The 17,306-nt window shown below is 47.0% G+C and overlaps 1 protein-coding gene and 1 pseudogene across 11 annotated transcripts in view; both read right to left on the bottom strand.

Moving 5' to 3' along the window:
* The window catches only part of EPB41L2 (erythrocyte membrane protein band 4.1 like 2), a 1,174,544-nt gene that overhangs the window by 1,092,102 nt on the left and 65,136 nt on the right, over window positions 1-17,306 (bottom strand). The window lies entirely within an intron of this gene.
* Window positions 1-17,306, bottom strand: part of LOC144762634 (tyrosinase-like) — a 39,412-nt pseudogene that overhangs the window by 16,448 nt on the left and 5,658 nt on the right.

The following is a 17,306-nucleotide window of genomic DNA, read 5'->3' as shown; positions in this document are numbered from 1 at the left end:
CCTGTCTTCTGTTCTATTTTACTTTATCATACCTGGTCACCGTCATTAGCCTGATGGTGTGGTGTTTATGTGTTTCACACATGGCCACTTTCGCTGAACCCAGGTTATACTTTTACCCTTAGGGTACACTCACTTCCTCTGAACGTGCTCTTTACATGCAGTGGTATTATAACAGGCCTCCAGCAAACATGTTTTAGGAGACACATAACATGGATTGACTGCATCCTGCATGAATTGAGATGTATCCTAGACCCTTAGTTTGTTGATATGTCTCTGCAATAATGGAGGTCTTTAATAAAGCCTTCCTAGTGGTGAGTTCACTTAGTAAAGCAGTATGTGGAATCTCTCCCTGCTAAGGGTGGTCCCTGGTGCAGACCACTTTGTGAATATACCATATTTCATTTTCTTATCCCAGTATTCTCCTCCATTGTTTGACCGCACTACTCTTGCCTGATTATACCGTACGGCACATTTAACTCTCAGCCTTCCAGGTCTCCACAGATGTTACTCCAACTGCTTCAAAGCTGCTATACTTCTCCCAGCGTGGACACAGTCTGACTTAATGGCTGGTTCGGGGCACCATTTTGACTTTGCTCCATCAAAATTTACAAATCTCTTTTGGAGGTTTTAGCAGACTCTTTTAGCTTGCTCTCAGCAGTGTTGGTGTTCTACCTTGTCTCCATGCGTTACACACCCCGACAGTTGCTTGTGCAGGTTTGGTGGTGGGTGCAGATGGCTTGCTTATTCTCATGCTCCGCAGTTGGCTCTCCTAGTGGCAGCCATCTAGGACAGAAGCCATGCCTACTTTTTTCAAGGTAACAATTAAAAAACATGTAGTGCAACAATCACTTTTCCCACTGGACTGAGTATTTTCACTGCCTCTCACAATGACCGAAATCAATGGTGCCCCCCACTTGTATAATACTGTTCGAGCCTTTGTGGGCGAGGGGGAAACTCGTCGCCAGTCCAGATTCGGCGCTCGGGCCCAGGACCCCCATCGTCTCTCTCACCGCCTATTGGATTCGGAGTGGAGCTCGCACCAGGACAGCCCGACTTGGATATCCTCTGGTTCTCTGCTCTCACCACAGCCAAGGGGGGAGCTGGGAGGGTAAACAAAGCTTGACCGATGATGTCCCCTGAAAACCAACACAAACTTTTAAACATTTGGTCCTGGAATGTGAACGGGCTGAATGGAGGGCTCAAGCGCTCAATGGTGCTACAGTTTATTAAAAAACACACACAATAAATAGTCCTAATACTGGAGACCCACCTCCTTGGCAATCAGTGCAAAGCATTGAATGGATATGGATACCTCCTGCATGCATATGCAGGCTACACAACAGGATACAGAGGGGTTGGAATTCTCTGCAAAACATATTTTCCATATACAATAGAGAAACAATGATCAGACCCACTGGGGAAATATATGGCAGTAAGCGGCCAATGGGAGGGAAGGACTTTGAATCTATGCTCGGTATATGCTCCTCCAGGTTTGCAGACAGCGACTCTAGACGTGATGGGCACATTGCTGCTGACCGTCCCAGAGGGCTGTCTAATATTGGGGGAAGATATGAACAATGTGGTTTCAAGCGACCTAGAGGGACGTTGGCTGAAAGACGCTTAGGTCCATCGCAAGAGTTTATCCAAACTATGAGACTCAGTGATATATGGAGACACCTACACCCTGGGATTAAGCAGTATACATGTGTTGGTGTCCTGTGGGAGCCTCTCTCCACTAGACTATGTTCTCACACACTCCCATGACCTGGGTGACTTTAGCGGGTGACCCCCATAGCAAGAGTGGTGTCAGATCACTCCCTGGTTGAGGTGCTTCTCAGAGGCCCCCAAAAAGAGTATACCCTTCCCTCTAAAATTGACCCATGGTACCTCAAAGATCAAAATTTCAAGGTGGCCCTAAAGAAAGGGGCAGAGCAGTACTTTACGGAAAACGTGGGATCGGTTGAATCGAAAGTAATACTTTGGGAAGCCTTTAAGACTGTGATAAGAGGACAGGGACAAGCACATATAAGAGTGATCAAAAAGAAAACAAAACAAAGGTTTTGTTCCCTGGAGGCAGAGGTGTCGACTCTAGTGGCCAAGGTGGGAGAAAAAGAGTTGAACAATGCACATACAAGACACAATCTGTGCCTAAAACAAAAAAAGCTTAGGGACTTGTTGGAGGACAGTGCTAGAACTCAGGCCCGTACCATGCAACATAGGCTATATGACGTAGGAGACAAATATAATAAGCTATTGGCATGGCTAGATAAAAAACTAACCAAGCGTAAGCGGTCCCCAGAATAATAGATGAGATGGGTCAGAGACATGAGACAGGTAAGGAAATCGCAGAGGCCTTTGCAACGTACTATGAGTCACTCTAGTCCTCCCTCTCAACAAAAACTGAGGAGGAATGTGCAGAATTTCTGAGAGGTTATTCAGATCAAGGAGAGAGAGAGGACTAGATATGCTAGCCCGTATCCCCTGGGTTTATATGTAAGTATCAATGGGGGCTAGCTAACTTTAAGGGGAAGGGAAGAAGTGACTCAGGTACGTCAGACAATACAAGGAAAGCGCGATGTTTTCCTTTGAAAGCCCTCACCCACCGACCTAGTCGGTGGCATGCTTCATCATCGGGCCCACCACAGTGGCACCGAATGTGCCCCGGGTGTGCTGCAACGCCAGGAGACTGCGGAGCTGGTATATTGCTGAGTGTGCAGTGTAGGGGTGAGAAGTGAAAGTTTAAAAAGCCATACGAGTGGTCCCAGCACCCGAGGGTTAACAAATGTTTAATAAACTGGGCCTCCGTTGGTTGTTTAAAAAGGCAAGAGTACAAGACCGCGCCCAAAACTTCAAGATAAAGACAACACCATCACTAATGCATGGGGTTTACCTAAGATCACTGGTCACCAACCCTGCAACAACTGCAGTGTATGCCACCTGACATCCTCTTCTAAAACATTGGCTTTGGAACCAGGAAAGACCTGGACACAGCGACAGTTTACGAACTGTAACTCTTCAAATCTAGTTTACCTCATTACCTGCAGATGTGGCCTCCGGTACGTTGGCATGACGACCAGGAAAGTGCGCACCAGGATGACAGAACACAGAAGCACTATAAGGTGTGGGAAAAACATCAGTAAGCTTACAGACCACTTTCTGACCCACAATCACACACCAAATGACTTCACGTGGACTGTCATTGAGAAATTTGACAACCTCAGGGACGAGAAACTCTTACTAAATAAGGAACAACGTTGGATTTACCGTCTTTCCACCCATACCAAAGGCCTCAATGATTCCATCCCGTGGAATAGCCTGGCCTCTTAGACACTCTTGCAAAAAAACCCATGTTGTACCAGTATTCCCATATGAACGTCCCCCTCCCTATCCCATTCTTCTCCCCAAATGCCTGTCTCAACCGACAGCAACAGACCTTTGCTGACTGAGTCATACGAATTTAACTGAATAAGTTAATCTTGCCTTTTCAGAGAATACTGGCAAATCATTGACCTAGCACCACTGAACTACTCGCTATCGCGCATGTCCAAATACTAAACCGCTACCGCGGTCCAACGCGCATGCGCTATAGCAGTTCACCGCGCATGCGCCAAAAACAGTCCATCGCGCATGCGCTGCCAACGCGCACCACTCCTGCGCACATGCGCAACAAGTCTCGGCATGAGACAGCGTTTACCGCGCACCCCTCCCTCTTTCTAACCTGAACAGGTGTACCGAGTTTACAAAACCATATAAATAGAAAACGAGGCAGCCCACCCAGCTCATACCGGGCGCCGCGGAAGGACGAATAGGTCCAAGGAGGAACCAGACCGAACTACTCGTGAGTAATACCGCTTGTCCAACACCATGGGGTAAGCCAAAACTCTTCTTTCCAACAGGTTAGACAGCCTTGTGAATCTCACTTATTTCCACAGGGTCTCTTTCTCTGCCAGGCGACCCACGAGGCTTTTTACAGTGAAATAACAGAGTGAGGACCTAGAACTAGTACTTTCCTGTACCTCACCTTGTAATTTCGTCTTTTAGCCCACCACTACCCACCTACGGTTGTTTTTACAGTCTCACTAGCCTCATACAATCGCTATGAGCTCACCCTAGCCGGTTTTATGTCGAACACCACCCTATGAGCCGGCCACCATGAGTTCTAAAAACTGCCAACCTAACATGACTCTCCCCTGTACGTCCTGTCTTTGTCCTATGTGTTTTATGTAGACAAGTCTGAGGGAATCCCCCTCTAACAGCTACAGCGCCTTAGCGAGCGCAACACATAGCCAACAAAAACACAATCACTTAATATAGTTTATTTGTTTATTATTTAATTGCACTTTTTCACTTAACTCTTTGGTCCTGAGGAAAGCCAGCTTATAATAGAAAAGGCACTGGCAGAAACATGTAGACCACACAGGACATGGGAGACCATTAACCACTCCACTTTGTCCTCTTGCCTTTTTAAACAACCAACGGAGGCCCAGTTTATTAAACATTTGTTAACCCTCGGTTGCTGGGACCACTCGTATGGCTTTTTAAACTTTCACTTCTCACCCCTACACTGCACACTCAGCAATATACCAGCTCCGCAGTCTCCTGGCGTTGCAGCACACCCGGGGCACATTCGGTGCCACTGTGGTGGGCCCGATGATGAAGCATGCCACCGACTAGGTCGGTGGGTGAGGGCTTTCAAAGGAAAACATCGCGCTTTCCTTGTATTGTCTGACGTACCTGAGTCACTTCTTCCCTTCCCCTTAAAGTTAGCTAGCCCCCATTGATACTTACAGAATTTCTGAGAGACATCCAGATGCCGACCCTCTCTGAGGAGGATAAGGCAATGCTGGATAGCAATTTGACAGAGGAGGAACTCAAGACAGCTACATAGGCATTGCAATCAGGGAAAGCAATGGGACCGAATGGTCGACCAACCGAATTATTCAAAGCTCTATTCGACAGATCGGCGGAGCACTTACTGGCAATGTTCGCAGAGGCGAACACAGCTGGGGCCCTCCTGCCTGATCAAAGAGGCGGTAATAGTCTTAATTCCCAAGGAGGGAAAACCCCCAGAGCAGTGTGCATCATATAGGCCAATCTCTCCGATAAATTACGAGGCTATGATCTTGGCCAAGGCACTGTCCATGTCTTTGGTGGCACTCGGCTGGCTTTTTTGTGTGAAAAAGGATTTGATTGGAGGCCAGCTTACTCTCAAGGCCCAATAGCCTCTCATTCCACACCGTGGAGATTGTCCATGGTTCTTGTGGTTTGGTGTTTGGTACAGTTGGTGTGCTGCTGGAACTTACCTTGGGCGAATAGCGATCAGCAACAATTATTGTTTTCGAAGAAAATTCCAATTGCAGACCTTGCTTGTTAAGAACCTAACAATAGTACACAACAAAATAAATAACCCTGCCCTAGTCACAAAGGAGAGAGGAAATTAAGTGTCCTTTGATGAGACTGCAGTGGCAGAGATCTTTAGAGCTCTGTCACGGTTACCTGAGACTGAAATAACACTGTCCCATACGAGTGACTGGGGATCACTCACAATAATAAAGAAGGAGCAAATAAGAATGGACCTACAAAGTGCATTCATGACTGAATATCTCAGGAAGAATGCAGCCCCTAGGGGTCTGATTGTTATTCAGAAAGATGCAGGGTTCATTGGTAACAAATAGTTGAGAAAAAATTGGTCATTCATAGCATGGAAGTGAGTGAGGGACAACCTGGTGCGGATCTTCAAAGCAGCATAGAAGTTGGCAGACCTTCAGCTAGATGAGATCCAGACCAGCGAGAATATGATGAAGTCCTTTGTGCACATCTCAGTGTTCAAGAAAAATTGGAGGAGAATAATTTAGACCAGACACAGTACTAGGAGTTCCTCACTCAGTCCAAACTGACCACACTGAGGAAGGATGTCCAACACTTTAGCCACGAGAAAGTATTTCACACAACACCGACGAATACTATGAGAAACCAGAAATCATTACCCAGGTCAACAGACCCCAACCTAAATTCTGGGTCACACCCCAGAACTAGACTTTTAATTTAGGAGGTGAGAGGAGCAGTGGTAATAGTGCCAGGAAAACTTGGTGGTAATTCTAGACTATTCTACCCCGATATAACAAATCATCCCCTCATGATCAGGTAAGGTCCAAGTCATGCTAGCAACCTCTTGCTGTCAGTTCTTCTGCCAGCTGACTGTGGTTGGCTCCTGCCAACCAGCATACTTCCTCAGGCCTGTACAGGCCTCTTCTGCCCCAGGCTCCTAGTGCCCAGGCTTTAAGTGCCCAGGCTTTAAGTGCCCCAGGGCACACCTCCGCTCACTGCACCATTTTTCCTCACACTCCTCCTGCTCTGTCTGCTTTTCCCATGCTTCTCTCTCCTCTCGTTTCCTGCACACCTCTCCCCAGACCTATTTATTGAAGGCCGCTGCGTGGCCACATAGCGGCGTTGTGCAGCAGGCACGTGCTGCCAGCACGCTAAAGGCAAGCCCATCTGTGCCTGGACTGCACTACGCTGTTGATCTCTATGCCCTGGACCCCCGACGAAAGACTGCTGCCTCGCATCACTGTGATCCACAGCTGGACCCTTCACCTGCATCCACTTCTGATTCACCTCCACCCTAGAATCAACTGCCATCCCAGCAAACAACGTCACACCATCCCAATCGGCCGAGAGCTTCCCAGAACAACTCAGTTGTCTCCTGATCAATGCCTGTTCACTCTGCAAAGCCACCACCGAAATCTTGACACCATCTCCACCCTCGGCCCTGAAGAGACCTTCATCACAGAGACCCGGAGCATCCCCGCATCCACCCCGGACATCGCCACCGCAATAAAGTCGGCTACAAGATGAAACACTGCAACAGCACCAACAGACCTCACCATCATACAAAAATAATAGATCACCTGCTCCACCACCAATGGCAATACCACTACGATCATGTGACACATGAACTTCCAGCTCCATCCAGACAATAAATCACCACCAAAGGCACTCTCACTTACAAACTTACAGACTCACTGGGACCTCAAACCGACCTCAGCGATGCTATAGCTGAATTCACCATCCCGCTGGCCATCGAACATGAACATCAAGTCTTCCTGGAAGATCTCAACTTCCACCTTGATGATCCCACAGACACCAACTCCACAGACTTCCTCAAACGAATGGACAACACTGGCTCAAGCAACTGGTCACAGAACCCACGCACAGAGCAGGACACATTGTAGACCCCACGCACAGAGCAGAAGACATGCTAGACCTTCTTCAAATCCAGTACCAGAAACCGGTACAGCCACACCACGGAACTCCTTTGTTGGACCACTCCATCGTCCATTTCACCATCACCGACCTCCCTGTACCACCTCCAACCACCACAGGACTGAGCCACCTAGAAATCAGTCCTCAACAACTACTACCAACACCTCAAAGCCATGAAAAGGGATGCTCTTACACGCTGGATCGAGACCAGCGCCAGCCAAACTAAGGAAGTCTTCACCATCATTAAAAGAGTTTGTATCCCAGTCTGCCACCGAAAACTTGATCCCATCCAAACAGGAACTCTATAATGCCCTTTCAGACTACTTTCACAACAGGATAGAAACCATATACAGACACTTTGAGTCCCAACTCACAGACCTCCTCAGCATCCCATTGACCGCCGCCGATCACCCACTCTCCGCATGGGAGTAGCGCAGTACACCAAACACAAATACCCTAATGAACTCCATCCACTCTGGAGCAACCCCTGCTCCAACTGACTTTTCAACCTGGGAAGAGATGAGAGGAGATCTGTCACCAGCATACCACCATCCTCAACACTTCCATCACCATAGCCACCTTTCTCGATGCCTGGAAATATGCTGAGGTACGACCCCTCCTCAAGAAACCACTTGCAGACCACCGCGAACTCCAGAATTATTGTCACAGCTCTCTCCTTCCATTTCCCACTCACGTCCTAGAGAAGGCCATCAACCTCCTGGAACACCTGGAGTGAAACATCCTGCTGGACCCTTCTCAAGCAGGAGTCAGAGCCAACCATAGCATCAAGACAGCACTAATCACCGTAACAGATGACATTAGCACCCTAAACAACAAAGGAGAATCAGCAGCCCTCACTCTGTGCGACCTCACTGCAGGCTTCAACACAGTCTATCACTATACACTCATCACTCAACTACAACAGATCGGAATCACAGACTACACGCTCAAATGGATGGCTTTCTTTCTCATTGGGTGCACCCAGAGAATAGGTCTCCCTACTTTTTTTTTTTTTTGATTTTCAAAAACCTTTATTAACATTCGTGCAGAAGTGCACAGCTTTGCGCCTACAACCATAGTATGGCCGGCCGCATGTTACTGCAAATGTGGAGCAGCAATATGTGATTAGTAATGAATAACAAATTAACACAGCAAGCCGCCTACAACCACTTCGGGCCGGCCGCGCATTGAACTAGTTTCAGTATACCTATAATAGCGGAGATGGCAAAATCGAGGGACATGAAAACAATAAATCAGATGTGTAGTACACGTACTTAACATGCAACACGTATCTCTCCCTCATTGCTTAGCACACGTCAGACATGCATGCCTCAGTTACATCTGCAGTGTGTTTGTGCGACCCATTACGTGGAGATACACCTTCGATGCAAAGGATAGGCAAAAATTTTACTTCAGTATGTTTAACATGTGGCAGGGTGACTTCTCCAGGTGTGTCGTGTGCGTATTGCACATGTCTGGGATAGTGTTGTTCCTGCACTCATGTACTGTGTAGGCATCCTCTCCTATCTAGATCTTAGCGAATGCTCTCGCAATGTGACCCCCTAGGTCTCCCTACTTTCATCTCTAAACTCAAGCACACCATCTGCGGTGTCCTTAAAGGCTCTTCCCTCAGTCCAACCCTCACCTACATGACATCACTTGCGGACATCGTCAGGGCCCACAACATCAACATAGTCTCCTACGCCGACACCAAGCACATCCTCTAGCTTTTAACGGACCCAACCACCACGAAGATCAACTTCCACAACTGTAATGACGAACGTCTCAGCCTGGATGAAGAACAACTGCCTGAAGCTCAACACGGACAAAAACTGAAGTCCTGGTCTTCGGCAAACACACCTCCCTCTGAAACGACTCCTGGTGGCCATCAGAACTCAGACCCACCCAAACTTCGAAATACCGCATTCCCCCCCCCCCCCGCAGCATCATCCTATAGGTGAACTCTCCATGATACACTAGGTCAACTCTGTCACCTCAGACGGCTTCCACGCCCTCTGCATTCTCCGCAAAAGTCTTCAAGTGGCTCCCTGTCAACACCAGGAAACCCGTGACGCAAGCACACATAACCAGCAGGCTGGACTACAGGAACCCACTCTATGCAGGCACGACCACGAAATCATGAGGAGACTCCATATGATTAGGCTTTCCTGTTTTCAATTTCTATTTCTGGTAAATTCTGGTGGGGTTTTTTCAGTGATTTCAATAACTTAAAAAAACAGTGCTTTTCAGTGGTTACTCATTTTCGCGCCATAAAAAAACAGAAGAAACAGTGTTTGACCTGTGTTTATGGAAAGCTTTGCTTTTATTATTGCTCGCTTTATTCACTAATGTAAGGTATATAGACAGTGTACTTCTCTGGTTTATGCTCTAATAATCAGTATATGTGTGCCAGTGCCATGAACAGGAACATGTGGTTTCGATATATAGTAATAAAGACGCGGCAAGTTATCCCCGTCTAAAAACTAGTAGTAACATTAATACTAGGCACTACACAAAACAGTTTTTAAAAAGTCGTATCCTACCAATGCACAAGAAAGGATTTCTAAAATCTGTGCTTACTCCAAATGTGAGGTTATCTGGCCATCGTGGGAGCAAGACATGGCTGGCCCAGGCAGCGATGTCATGAGCCCCTAAGCAGGAGGAGCTGGAGGAATGGGGCTACGAGTTATTAAGGTGAGATGGGACCAGAGTAAGGACAAGCACATGTGTTTCAGAAATAAAAGTTACATGCCGCACCTGGAGCATAACATGTTTTCTACACTTAAAAGAAATACATTCATTGATACACATTTTTATGCTCTCGGATGTGCAATCCTTTGTACGTGTCTAAAACACAGATCTGTGACTGAGAAACACTATAAATGTAGGTATTTCTGGTAGGAAACCGCAGCAAGAACCTGTTATTCAGGAGAAATCAAGGGAGGACACATTTCATTTCAGCTCAAAAAGTCTACAACAAAAACAATTTTACTGGAAAGTATTTTCTGTGCACTATTTAGTTCACAGGATTAACGAGCCGTTAATCCCACCACATGGCTGCCCTCCCACCCCATGGACCCTGTTACTGTTCTCCTACATTAATTGTTTTAAGGGGCTTCCTTTTCTCTCTATGTTCCAGAAACATATTTTTGCTAAAACTCTGCCCTTCGCTTACTTAGTAAACAAAAGTTGTTAACATCTGTTCTGGCAGGCAGTACGCCCGAGGTGAGCGGGGTTCCAATGTTTGTTAAAAAAGAAAGAATTTTAATATTCTCTTGCTGGTCATCAGGGTTGTTAGGCAGAATGTTTCTATAACAATACTGTGCATCACAACGTTTTATGATCCCCAATTCATTCTATCACCTCATGTAAAATAAAATAAAAATCTATAACACAAAGCCCTCGTATCTCATGCCCACAAGCCGATAATGCTCACATGTTGCTGGGGGCCAGGTTTTGCTCTGGCTCTCGAGCCATTCACACCTCGACCCCCCATGTGTATGACCGGCCCAGCAGCATTGTTTTCCAAACCACCCCTCTGGGTGCTGCATGCAGGCCTTAGTGGGTGGGTGAGGAAGAAGTATGCAGGGCCTTGCTGGGGGCCAGGTATCGTCACCTCGTCCCCAGTGGCTTAGGGTTCCGTGGAGGGAGTGTGCCTTTGCTTGGGCCTCCCAGACGCGACAGAATGCCAGCGTGGCTCAACATCCTGTGATTCTGGGCAACTCACTTAATCTTTAAAGGCATACAATGAAACTAAACTTTATCTTGTATGTAATAGGCACACGTGTAAATCACTCTAGTGCCCTTGGGGCGAGATCACACTATATAAAACGACACCAAATATCTAGTTAGATATGCTACTTTGACATTTGAGAATGCTCTGCAGGTTTTATTTCCTTGCTATTTTACGTTAAAAAAAATAAAAAAAATTGTGTGGCAATTTTTTATAGCGCAAACTCCACCCGAAGGTACTGGAGTGCTTTACATGATGAGCAGCTCCATTTTTTTGTTGCAATCTTGCTCTTTCAATCGGTGGAGCGAGACCAGTGCCAGTGCCGGTGTTAAGGACGCCATCGGGCGGTGCCGTGAGGGAAACGTCTGTTTGTTTGCTGAAGGGGAGCGCCGGGAGACTGCCTCCCGTGAAACTACATTCCCCAGCAGCCTTAGGGGCGCCCGTGACGCGAGGCTAGCGCACGGAGGCGCTTGAAAAGCCGACGCGCCCAGGAGCCCCTGGGGGAGCGAGACCAGTGCCGGTGTTAAGGACGCCATCGGGCGGTGCCGTGAGGGAAACGGCTGTTTGTTTGCTGAAGGGGAGCGCCGGGTGACTGCCTCCCGTAAAACTACATTCCCCAGCAGCCTTAGGGGCGCCCGTGACGCGAGGCTAGCGCACGGAGGCGCTTGAAAAGCCGACGCGCCCTCTCGAGTCGCGCGCGGGAGGCGCCAGGGAGAAGCCCGGGACAAGGGCGGGGCCGTCTGTGGCCATCCGGGGCAGGAGGCGGCAGGGCGGGGCCGTCTGTGGCCATCCGGGGCAGGAGGCGGCAGGGCAGGGCCAGAGACTCTGCTCAACTCACTCGGTGACCCGTTATGCAACCATAAGGTAAAGAGAGTGTCAAAGTAGAAGGTCTCTCGTGAACTGTTGTGCTATCGATCTGACCCCACCATTGTAAGCTCTGAACTGGTTAGCATACACTAAACTCTTGATCCAGTACACATGCCGGGGCCCATGAAAGACAAGGCTATTGTGGGGGCGGGTTCTATTGACAATTTTCTTGTAAAAATGGTCAACAAGATCAATAATGACAGAAGGGCCTCCTTGGGTAGAGGTAATTCCTCTGATCAAGATCAAGACTAAGGCAAGGAGAGCCCTTTACCATCAGAGGTTCTACCGGATTCTGTCACCTTTATAGACATTGACCCAGAGGCAATCATTGCAGTAGAGGCACTGAACCACCAGACCCCGGATATAGAAGTACTTGACAAGTCAAATGTGGAGGATGAGGAGGATGAGGAGGATGAGGATGAGGAGGATGAGGAGGATGAGCCAGCTCCTGTCCAAATCCATACTAGGCCAGTTAGAACCTGTAGGAAGCAGCAAGGAAAGAAGGCGGGAAGGCATACATTGAAAAGAAAGGCAGAAATCCTTCAGTTTGATAGCAATCCCCGCCCGGATCTAACTCTTATGGCGGAGAATAAGAGTGAGGATAACATAATTTTGAGTCCAGGCCAATTGGGCCTGTTATTTAAAACTATGGAAGCCAAATTTGAGCTGAAACTAGCGGAATCCCTCAAACCACTAGTATCCCAGCTGGAAACCGTTACTGCAGAGGTCAAAAGATTAGGTGGCCTGTTAGAGAAGCAGTTAGCTGACATAGAAAAAGTTCACCCCTCTCTACCAACACCTAATACAGACTCTTTGGAGAATGGCAGGATCGGGATAGCCAGGATTGATAAAAATGTACACGCCTTACGTCAATCCTCTAGTGCTACCCAAGAATCTCCCGGTTCTTCTGTTCTACCCCCACCCCCACCCATCAGCACAGGAGTACACCCTAAACCTGGGCCGGTCACAAAGCCAATTGCTACCCCTATTAGGAGAAGTAATTTTATTGATCTTCCCCCTGGTTGTGCCTCTTATGTAATTGCATTAGTAAACGTGCCCCCACAAAACTCATCTTTGGTTGAGCCACTTGAGGAGTCACATGACTCCCTAAAATATAAAGTTGTATCTTGGCTGAACTCAAAATGTGGTTTCCCTACAAATTTTGCAGGAGAAATAATTACAGTTAGGAGGGTAAATTGGATTGGCCCCACACGCAAAACCTGCAGCGGTGATTGCGTGGTGGTAAATTTTAGATTCCCCCAGCTTGTGGCCACAGTTCTATTAAGGGCAGCCTCGATGGCCACCGATAGTAGCAGTATCAGTGTGCGCCCTCTGGGATATTTCTATAGTTACCATACAGGACCTCCCACCCCTATCTTAGGTAGAAGCCCCATAACACCTTTTGGCCTTCTATCCGCTATTCCTAGCCAGGCTCCAGGGAGGGAGAACCTCTTTAGGTTTGGACCTAACATCAGAACGCACAATAGATTTGACGCCTTGTCGGGTCTCGAGCTGTGCGATTGACGGGGGCTGGAGAGGGTCTGGAAGATGTTGCTGTAGTGGACCAAGCCCCTATGGCTCCTATGGCTCCTGTACCTTCTTCAGTTAGCAATGGATGTAAACCGGAGCGGAGTACCCCTGATAAAAGGGATAAGATCAGACTATTAAGCTGGAATATTGCCGGCTTACGGTCCAAGAGAGAAGATCCCGTCTGGCTGAACTTTGTAAAATCGTATGATATTGTTGCTATGCAGGAGACCTGGGACATGGACTGTGACTTTTGGTTGGATGGATTTATTTCATTCTTTGTCCCGGCATTACCATCTCCTGCAGGAAGGAATAGAGGGGGCCTGTCGATGCTGGTTTCGGTGAATGTAAAGGGTATAATTATAAAAGTTGATTGTGACTCTCATAACTGTCTAGTCTTAGAGGTAACTCTGGTTGACGGCAACAAAGTACTCTTTGTGAATTGCTATAATTCACCGAATGGCTACCCTGTATATGAACATTTAGTGTGGCTAACTGACTTTTTAATTACATATAAAGAAAAGCAAACCACTTATTGCCATTTTATATTGTTGGGCGATTTTAATGTACATTTATGTGCAAATTGTGACCTAATCGATTCAGATGCCCCTGACAGTATTTCCCCCCCGCATTTTGAACATAGTCAGAAGGGGGTGGTTATGGAAAATCTATTGGCGACCAATGATTTATATGAGGCAGAATTTTTTGACAAAAATTCTAGGGTACCTACGTATACTGGAAGGGACTGTGATTCAATAATTGATTATATATTTTTATCGTTAGGTCTTCTTAAATTCGTGATTTCTTATAACGCTGTACCGATGCCAGCGAGTGACCATAACCCCGTGGGGATGGAGCTAGTTAATGGCTTCTCCCTTATGAATTCTACTGATACATCTCAGGCTGTTTTACCAATTAAGACCAAAGACCAGGGAAGGAGGATTAAGTGGGGACAGGTAGTACCAGATGATTTTTTTCTCACCATAACCACTGAGGCCGCAGAACAATTGAACATCTGTGTTAATCCCCTTTCAAAAGGAGAGGAGGTTTTATCCTCATTTGAAGGCATCTGCCATACAGTATCCCTGAATTTAATATGTAAAGGTCAGGGAGGGATCAATAGACCGGCAATAGGTTGGTTTGACTCTACCTGTAGTAAAGCTCACAACCGCCTAAAAAAATCACTTAATACCTGCCCAAGGGACATAGCCTTAGTGCGGCAGCTGAGAAAGGATTATTCCAGGGCAACCCAAGCACGTAAACATGATCTAAAAAGGGAAGCCTGGGTGGAGCTCATGGATAAAGCTACCTTAAAAAATAGCTCTAAGTTCTGGTCAATAATAAATACCCCACTATTTGCACGTGATCAAAACCTGGATCTGGAACTTAATATTCCTGAAGATGACTGGCTTAACCATTTTGAAAAAATTTACGGAAGCAATATGGAGCATGAGCCCTTCGAGCTTCCTGCTTCAGAATTTCCTATAGCGCCAGTTATTTTTAATATAATTGAAGTCATTGAAGCAATCGAGAGTAGCGCAGGGCAAACGGCACCTGGACCCGATGGAGTTCCTTCGGATATTTTCCACGTACACTTTTCAACGTGTACGTGGCCCCCCTAGCCAACCTAGCAAGAACATTTGGGTTTACACCAGTGTCATACGCTGACGACACCCAACTCCTCTTTCCCTTTAAAGAACTGACACCTGCGATAAAAAAATCTTTCGCAGAGGGAATGAGAGCAATATCTGTTTGGATGTCAGCAAACTGTCTCCAATGCAACATAGGAAAAACGGAGGTCATGCTGTTTGGACAAGCAGTAACACACTGGACACCGGATTGGTGGCCCCTGGAATTAGGTCCAGTTCCCAGTCCCAAAAACACAGTGAAAAACCTAGGAGTGTTATTAGACCAAACACTTACCTACAAGGACCACGTAAACCAGGTGGCGAGCACCTGCTTCCGAGCCATCGGAATGCTAAGGAGAGTGTTTCCCTACCTGCCAGACTGCCATAGAAAAACACTAGTGCAGGCATTAGTTATCAGCAGAGTGGATTACTGCAATGGCCTTCTTTTGGGAGCAAATGAAGGGCAGCTAAAAAAACTGCAGGTAATCCAGAACACGGCAGCAAGGATTGTCCTCAACGTCCCCCCCAGGACTCCCTCCCTCCCACTGCTGACTAAACTCCATTGGCTACCAGTGAGGAAGCGAGTGCACTTCAAGACCTTATGCACAATCCACAAAAGTGTGATAGGCAAAGGCCCTAAATATCTGACCAACATCTTCCTGCCATACGCCCCTGGGCGAACCCTGCGCTCCGGTAGCCAGCAGCTTCTGCAGGTGCCTAGAATAAAAAGGGCCAGACAAGGAGGGCGAGCCCTGGCTTATCTTGGACCAAAGCTTTGGAACTCCCTACCCCTTGAGATGAGATCATTGACCAACCATCTGACCTTTCGTAAGGTCCTAAAAACACACTTATTTCCCCAGTAACTGACCCCCCTCTCTCATAACGCACCATACAACTCTTCTCTACCACCCAAGGCTATTCTCACTGGCAAAGCGCGGAGATACCCCTCCGGGGGTCTAGTCTTGCGCTATAGAAGAATATAAAATAAAATAAATAAAATAAAATAAATATGTTTAAGGCAAACTCGTTTTATTGGGCAGATATTTTAACAAAAGTTTTTAATGCCTCAACTGTTGTGGGATTCCCAAAATCTTGGTCCAGAGCTACCATAATCCCTGTGTTTAAAAAAGGCCAGAGGGGAGATCCAAGATGCTATAGGCCCATATCATTATTGGACTCCTCTGTTAAGATCTTAGGAAAAGTTGTACTAGCCAGAATAACATCTTGGGCTACCAGGAATAATATCCTGACGGATGTACAATATGGCTTCAGAGCGGGGAGGAGCACAGAGGACCAATGCCTTAACCTCCACTTGATAATATCAAAGTATACGAAGGCTAAAAGGGGATCTATATTCCTAGGCTTTATGGACCTATCCACAGCTTTTGATCTAGTCAATAGATCAAAGCTGTGGACTATGCTCCTGACAATGGGCCTTGATTCCTCTTTGGTATACTACCTGGCGGAGCTGCACAAAGATCTAAATGCCTCCATTAGGATGACTACCGATGGGAAGTGTACAGCAAACTTTAGGTCCCGACGAGGGGTACGTCAGGGCTGTATTTTGGCCCCAATGTTGTTCACGTTGTACGTGAATTCGTTGGAGGACAACTTAACAGCCGTAACGCAGGACACACCGTGCATGGGGGGGGGAGGCCAATTCCGGTGCTCCTCTATGCCGACGATGCGGTGCTGATGGCCAGGACCCCGATTGCCCTACAAAAACTCCTTGATTCTTTCGGATCTTTTATGTCCAATCTGGACTTAGTCATTAATAGTGCCAAATCGCATACAATGTCAGTGGGTTGTCCTAAAAGCAAAGAAAAATTGTTTTTTGTGGCAGTGAAGCTATCTCCAGTGTAAAGGTTTTCACCTACTTAGGTGTAGTGTTTGATCAAAGGGGAACCTGGGTTCCGCAGCTAACTTCCAAGGTAAATGCGGTTAGAAGTTCTGCTTCCGCAGTTCTGAGGTTCGCAAAAAGACTTGGGGGGGGGGGGGGGAAACCTACAGAGGCTATTTTGGCCAGTTATAAAGCCAAATCAGTTTCTATAGCACGATATGGGGCAGCAATCTGGGGATACACAAAAACAGATTGCATCCAAGTGGAAGAAAATAAATTCCTACGTTCATTGCTCGGTCTGCCCCATCAAACAGCGACCTATCCCCTACATCTTGAATTAGGGGTGGGATTTATTACTGATATATTAAAATTAGAACCCATCAGGTTATGGATAAAACTCTGGTTAAACCAGAACCTTAGTTTGAATCATAAAATCATTAAAGACTGT

This window comes from Lissotriton helveticus, chromosome 6, assembly GCF_964261635.1.
Source record: "Lissotriton helveticus chromosome 6, aLisHel1.1, whole genome shotgun sequence".
Lineage (NCBI taxonomy): Eukaryota > Metazoa > Chordata > Amphibia > Caudata > Salamandridae > Lissotriton > Lissotriton helveticus.
Note: the sequence above shows the minus strand (reverse complement) of the source record. Positions and strands in the feature narration are given on the sequence as shown.